A 7,687-nucleotide genomic window follows, 5' to 3' on the forward strand; every position below is an offset into this window, starting at 1 on the left:
AATAGAGTGATTTGTTCTAATGGTGTTTGTAAATAGGTTATCATGTCCACATCTTGTACAGCAATTAACCACTAGGAAGAATGTATGTAATATGTTAATTATTGAAACTGTCCTACAAATTTGAATTGAAATTGTCTCATTGCTATTTGTTTATCAATAAAATTATGGAAAAAAATAAATAAATTAAACCTCAAAAAAAAAAGTCACCTTAAGTAAGCATTTTGGAAAAACTTCAGGCATGGAACAATTGTCATCTTCTTCCATGTCCTTGTCATCTTTCTGTCACTGAGAGATAGTACCCAACACCCACGAATTAAATGAAGAGAGGTCTATTTTAACTCTTGATTTTTAGAGGTTTCAGTCAACAGTTAGCTGGCTCAAGGCAGAAAGGGAATGGTAGAAGGCCTGGAGGAGGGGAGCTACTCATCTCCTGGCTGCCAGGAAACAGTGGAGAAAAGCTGAGCAGGAAGCTCCAGTTCCCAGGTCATGTGTCCGGTGACTACCTCTGCCAGCCAGACAACTCCAAACACACCTTCAGCTCTGATGAGAGCAGCATCCCACAGATTTAGTCACCTCCTGAGAGCCTCTCCTCTGAACACATGAGCCTTGGGGGCAACAGTGTTAGATCTAGATAATAATGTTCAATGTTTTCAGCCCAGTTCCATTAGTGTTACATGGAGCTGTTGTTAAATAAGTGCATTCTGTCACCACTGTGAACCTTAAGCCCTGGGTCTTTGCTTTCATGCTAATGTATCTGAAGTTGAAGGAATTTAAATAACTTGAACATTATTATAGTGCATGAGCACAAAAATGCTTGCCACTTATTCTGCATGATCTCTGACAACTAACTTGAATGTACTAAAATAATAGCCTCTAGTCTGCACTCTTAGAATTTTTCTGGAATAATTCAGTCCATTCAAGAGAAAGGTCCAAAGTTAGAACATTTCCCTGGTCATTATGAGAGGTTATTTTAGAAATGCTTCTACCACGTGGCTTCCTTTAATTTGAGGTGTATGTGTTGAGTCAATAGGACTGTGAGGGCTTCTGCTGTCTCCCTTGATTGTGATTAGTTCTGCCTGGCTTGCTCTGAATCAGCCATTTCATGTAAAGCATGGACAGTAGTTCTTTCCCCATGTAACTGTATGGCTTAGGTCTGAAGTAATTCAGAAGTCAGGCTTAACTTGAAAGAATTTTCTTCAGGACCAACACCAGAACTGCTTCTCTGTTTTTCCAGTGACTAAAATACTGGGCCATGGATACTTTGCTATGTCAATAAAAGCCTATCAGGAAAGATTTCAGAGACTGCCTGGAAATCAGGACTGGGTGGAAAGGGTTCTGGAGTTGTCTCTGTTCCTACATACTCAGCCACAACACAGTAGATGCAGGTCTACAGGAATCTGTTAGAATCAGTCTCGTAAATTTTGGGAGCTAAACAATTGCTAGGATTTCTATTTTAGCTTATAGTTTGAAAATGTGTTTGGTGCTTATTCTGCTGCCTAGATACAGTATTCCTCTAAAGATTCCTAGGTCTTAACCTAGGTTTTCTTTTCTCAAATATCCTAAAGGGAGAAATATTTCTCTTTTCTATATTGCTATAGATTTCTCCTTTAAAAATATTATTACTTTAGCTCTCATGAAATAGAACTGTGCTCTATTATTTTTGAAGAGCTGTGAACAAATGTGGCCTCTTCCCCTATTCTATACCCATCCCTCCTACTGACCTGGCTTTCATCCCTGTCTTAATACATTTGATGAGAACCTTTAGGGCCACAAACATGAAACACTGTCCCCATCAGTGAGTCTGACTTCTGCCCTACATCAGTGCATTTTATTACCTTTATCTACTTATTGAATTGCCATTAGCTATTTATCTTGACAGATACATGACCATAAATATAATTTACTTGATTCTGAAACTCTAAGTTGTGGCTTGATTACATCAGTCTTTGTTTCTGAGCAGGGCTAGTAGCCTGTATGTTTTCTTAAGGAATCCATCCTCTAGCCCACTCTGTGAGAGGGAATATATTACCCAGCTCTTTTTGTCCCTATTTCTCTGCCAAAGAAGCTCAAATAGAATCTGCTGCTTTCTTTATATCCTCTTATGTTCCCCCTCCCTGGAAACAGAAGGATATAACATTTGAACAAAATATGGTACTTCCTTCTCAGAAATGTGTGTGTCAGTGGTGAGCATGAGCCTAAGAAAACTTTAAAAATATTCCTGACACCTATGCCTCATGTATATGCCAGTGAAGTTTTAGACAGAAATCCATGAAACACATACTCCCTCATCATTTATACTCATGGGTGCATATCTCCCATCTGAGTAGTATTTTAAGTAGTTCACATATGATGAAACTCTTGATGACAAAAGGCACCTAGATTGGGTTCCAGCTGCCAGAAATGGAGTCTGAGTTTGGAGAAGCACACATTTACCTTGACATGGTCTCTGAAAGTTTATGGAATGCCTCTGTCACCCATTCCCAAATCATCACTCGCACCTTACTTTTTCCCAGGAATACTTTCCTTGTGCTTAAGGGATACTTCTGCCTGACAGACTTTTCCCAAAATGTGATAGGGGAAACTGAAGGAATGATCATGAGCACTGGGTTGAAATTTTTACCTAGAGTTGAAGGCCAGTTTGGTTCTAGAATTCCAAGTCTCAGCATGGAAGAACTTGAGGAGTTTACAGTAATGGGCTCACCACCCACCACTTTGAAGACCTGTAATCCTGTTCATAACAGATCAGTGAAGACCGTTGCCTGTAACTATGCAGATACCTTATTTACTTCAGCTTTCAAAATCCCAAAATCACTGAGACAGTGATATAGACTTCTGAGGCCTCCCAAGTCTCCAGATGGGCACCACAAAACTTGAATAACAGCAGGCAGATGTACAGAAAGAACATTTGTAAACAATTTTTCTGTTTTGACCAAGTGCAGTTAGGGAACAAAATATTCACATGTGTCAGATTTCTTGGGTGACTGTTTATCACCATACCTGGATGACTCAACTACCCATCCCAACCCATGTAACACTTCTCTCTTATGTTCCAGAGTACTTCTGGGGAGAGGTCTTGATCTACAGCTAAACCCACACAGCACCAAACTTGATAAGACCACTTCGGATTTTCTTGTGTTGGCTTCCTCGAGGCATCCCACTCCAGAAACCTGCTAAGACTCAAGTGCTATGTAATGAAATGTACAGAGTCTGAAATCATAGAAGGCACTGCATGGTGGGGCTCAGCAACTGCTCTCTTAAGAGTCACTGTCCTTGCCTGAGAAGAGGCAATTTAACTCCTGCCACATCTCCTGAGTTCTGATTGGCCACTGTGTTCTGAGGTCTTCATCATCCTTAGATGCTCTTCCTTTCTACTTTCTATTTCTGAAACATGACTTCCTTACAGGTCTCTCCAACTCTTAAATTCTTACTGCATGTTAATTTATAGGGCTTCCTCCACATACTCCACAGCTTACTAAGATACTTAGGAAAGCAAAAGGTATTCTGCTACACCCAGCTAACCATGTGGAAGGGCAGTAAGAGAGGCAAGCCACAGCCTCTACATGCCCAAGACCATGTAACCACTGAAAATCAGCTATGGGCCAAAAAGTGTGAACAGGAAGGAAAAAACTATAGTCTTCTTGGATGAGACCTCCTTCTGTAGACTCTGCAGGCACAAGAGAAGTGGTGTAAGCAAGTACATTCTCAAGGTCAGGAGGGAGCTCCTGATTTGTTTTCTTCTTCTGATATTATTGACATTATTTACTAGTATATGGAAGCCTTATTTATTTATTAGCATACAGAGAAGTGGGAAGTGAAATTCCTTATGTGACTACCACAGGCTGGCTGCTCACCATGTGATGCAAACCCCATGCACTAGTGCTAGAGGCAGGTGATGTAGTCCACATTTAACGAAGGAAGAATAGGAGGCTCAGAGACATGAAGGGGCTGAGAAACTTGCCCAAGGTCACACTCCTGGCAGGTGGCGGGGTTTGACCCAAGGCCTGTCTGAGCTTCTGTCTTGGTTTCTTCCTGGCCTTTGAGGTAGGCAGGGATCATAATCTAGGTCAGTGAAAAACCCAGGAGGCTAATCTCCAAAAAGCAATACCATTTGCCTTCTATCTTCTGAATACACATTGAACTCCTTCAAGAAAGAAACATTTACCATTCTGTGAGTAAAGCATCATAGGCCTTCCTAAGCTTGACAGCTCTGTGGGGCACATTGTACCACGTCCTCAGGTACTGCTCTGGAGCATACACTTCACTGAAAGACTTGTGCTTCATGTATAGGTGCCCACTACCTATTAATATTGAACCATTGCTGTTGCTAGCATTCCAGGTGAGGAATGTAATAAGTAAAGTGACCCAGCATATAGGAATGCTCTCATTTCTCCACTTAGGTGGAAGCGTAAGAATCTCTTTTCTCACATTCTCCCTAGTTTCCTACACAGACCCCCCCAAGGCCAATGTCTGGCCCTCCCATTTGAGGTAATAGAGACATGACTAACAGCCATACTAGGGAGGTGGGGGAACAGATGACTCTGAGAGCCAAAGCTCCTCCTCAGGTCCTCACATCTGCTCTTTTCCAGTGACACCTGCATCACTGCCTGGTGTAGATCCATGCTTGGCTCAGGATAACACAGAAAGAAGGAATCTTATTTCTTCTTGACTTCTTGGAGTTACCAAGTTTCTCAAGAACCTCTTCCCAAAGGGAAAATCAGAAAGTGTTCACTGACAGATTAGAAAAGAATTAACTGCCTAATAAAGACAGATCCAGAACTGTATTAATTTCCTGAGTGAAAGGTGTCTTTTCTTTGACAATAAATTTCAACAGAAATCCCAAAGATACTTTTGAGATCAAGCATCAAGGAAAAGCCAGAATCCTGTCCTCTGCCTGTTGCTGGAAGGGCTTAAGGTCACATTTAGGTTTTCCTTCATGACATGAAGCATGTGAAGACTGAGGCCTGTTGAATTTACTTCTTGTAGCCCCTATCTTCACTTCCTTTGAGCTTATTCTTTGCACAGCCTGAGAGGTCTGGTTTAAACTACAGTCAAATCGCATCACTCCTCTGCTCAGATCCTCTTGTTTCTATCAGCACCTTGATATCAGCAAGTCTGGGTGAGCTGTTTCCCTACTGTGCTCAGGGGCTTTCTGTCCTGGCAACAACTTCTTGAGATATAACTTACAAAGAAAAAAGATGATTTGGGGATATTCTAGTTCATGGTCAATTGTGCTCCTTTGTTTGAAGTCTGAAATGAGGCTGCATATCCTGGTGGGAATGTACAGGTGAGCAAGAGAGGGGAAAGGGAGGTCTGGGGCTCCACAGTCCCCACCCTCAAGTAACCTAAGACCTCCCGTTCTACCCACTGATTAAAAGTTCCACCATTTCCCTATAGTGCTACCCTGAAACAAAACCTTCAACACACAGGTCCTTGGGGGATGTTTAAGGTCCACACTGAGGCATCATTCCTGCTCATCCTGCTGCTCTGCATAATCCCCTGCATCCTCCGTGATGGCCACAATGACCAGTTTTCTCTTCCTCAGCAGCACACACAGGCTCTGGCCATGGGGCATCTCCCCTGTGGTCCCTCTGTGCAGGGGGCTCTCTTTCCAAATAGAACTGTGACTTCCTTCTTTCTCATTCTTACATGGATCCCTCACCCCTGCACATGGATCCTTCACCATTCTTGCTGGGGTGCCACTGTCCCTGGATATCTCATGTGGACAGTGCCTGCTGTGGTGACTATATTAAGAGATATATAGGAAAAAGAGGCTCTGCTTTTGTGAATGGATTCCTGCCATCCTGGTGGGAATGGGCTCCTACCACAGGTGTGGACTCTGGAGGCAAGCAGGAAGCTTATCCCATGCAGTATGGCCTGTGTACCTTTCTGCTTTTTGTCAGTGGACCATGTGAAATGAAAGCCCTGATAATTATTAGAGCTATGCTTCTGGATTTTTCCACCAATAAAACAAATAAACTTTGATTGTTTGTAAATTGGCAAGTTTCAAGTATTCTGTGATAGTAAGCAGAAAACAAACTAAGTGCAGGGGCCAGGGGTTTGATCTGTGTGCCCCTGGGGCTTGCTGAGAGGTCAATTGAGACTGGGCTTGGTAGTGTGCACCTGTAAGGCCAGCACTTGATAGGCTGAAAACAGGAGGATCACTAGGAGTCTGATCCAGTAGTGAGATCCTGTAGGCCCTTTCCTAAAAAAAATACAAAAACAAAACAAAACAAAACAAAAACTAAGACAGTCGTATAGCTTACTTCTACCTATTCATTCCTCTTATTAAGGTCCACACTGTGGAATCGCTCCTGCTCATCTTGCTACTCTGCATGATCCCCTGAATCCACCTTGATGGCCACAGTGACAAATTCTCTGTTCCTCAACAGTGCACACAGGCTCTGGCCACATCTCCCCAGCAGTCCCTCTGTGAAAGAGGCTTTCTCTTCAAATAGAACTGTGACATCCTTCCTTAGTACTTATCCTTGTACTAATGCGTGTCTACGTTGTCCATTGCTGCTGTCTCCCTTAGAATGTAGACAACATTTTTATGCTTGCTCATTGTGTGTCCTTAGACTATATAACCAATGCCTGGCACATTCACTGATGCTTTTTGAATAAATAAATAAATGAGACAAAGGTGGTTGGATTTATCTTCATCCTTGGTAGGTAGAAAGCAAGCATCAAGATCATCATAATCACATAATCTTACTAATTTTTGACCACTTTACAGTTTAACAGAGTATCAATGCCCATTGTGCATCTAAGACTCACTGTCTTGGGAAATGTGTCTGACAATTTTTCCTTTATCTCTCGTCCCTGTTTCTATACCAATGGTGGATGTGGGGAAAGGCACATCCAGCCCCACCCTCAGGCACACTGAGCTGGCGACTGAGTGCTGGGGTGGTGACACATGACTGTAATCCCTGTGCTGGGAAGGCTGAAAACAGAGGATCACTATGAGTCTGAGCTGGGTAGTGAGACCCTGTACCAAGTACATAAAATTAAAAAAAAAAATTAAAATTCCAGTCTTACAAACTCTAATATAGCAGGGTTTCTTTCTTTCAGTTCATATGTCTGTCTTTCAGAGAAATCTCCTCCTGAGTGTACACCTTTTATCTTCAGTGCATGCTGTGGCTGGAGCTCTACCTGTTGGCTCACTGGAAGCTTCACTCTAAGCCTTCTGTGACACTTACTGAATTTCAGACATGAAGTTCTTAAACCCATTTAAATCCATCCCTTCATTCTAAACAGGAGCCTTTTGTGTTCTCTAAAGTGTAACAATTTTTTTGACATCCTGGAGAAATGCCTGCATTATAGTACTAAATGTAAAAAAGTGGCATCTAAAAAGCAAATGTACAATATGGTCTCAATTACATAAAAATGTACAGCAAAAAGACTGGAAGAATATATGCAAGATGTAAATTGTGGTTTCATTTGTGTAATTTATTTTTTTTATAATTGGACTGTTTGTTATTTAGATAACTTTTGAAATTCTCAAATAAGTTTGTTTTACTAACATTATTTCCTTAATTAAAAATGTTAGGGCAAAACAAAAAAAATGAGAACAAAATATAAAATATGAGATGTGATTTAGACCAACTATTTTTATTTTCTAAGATAATATTTATAAATTCCACACATACCCTATAACAAAACTTTAACATGATTTTTTCCTCTAGTCATG

The sequence above is a fragment of the Octodon degus genome, unplaced genomic scaffold, assembly GCF_000260255.1.
Source record: "Octodon degus isolate 3935 unplaced genomic scaffold, OctDeg1.0 scaffold00111, whole genome shotgun sequence".
NCBI classification, from domain to species: Eukaryota; Metazoa; Chordata; class Mammalia; order Rodentia; family Octodontidae; genus Octodon; species Octodon degus.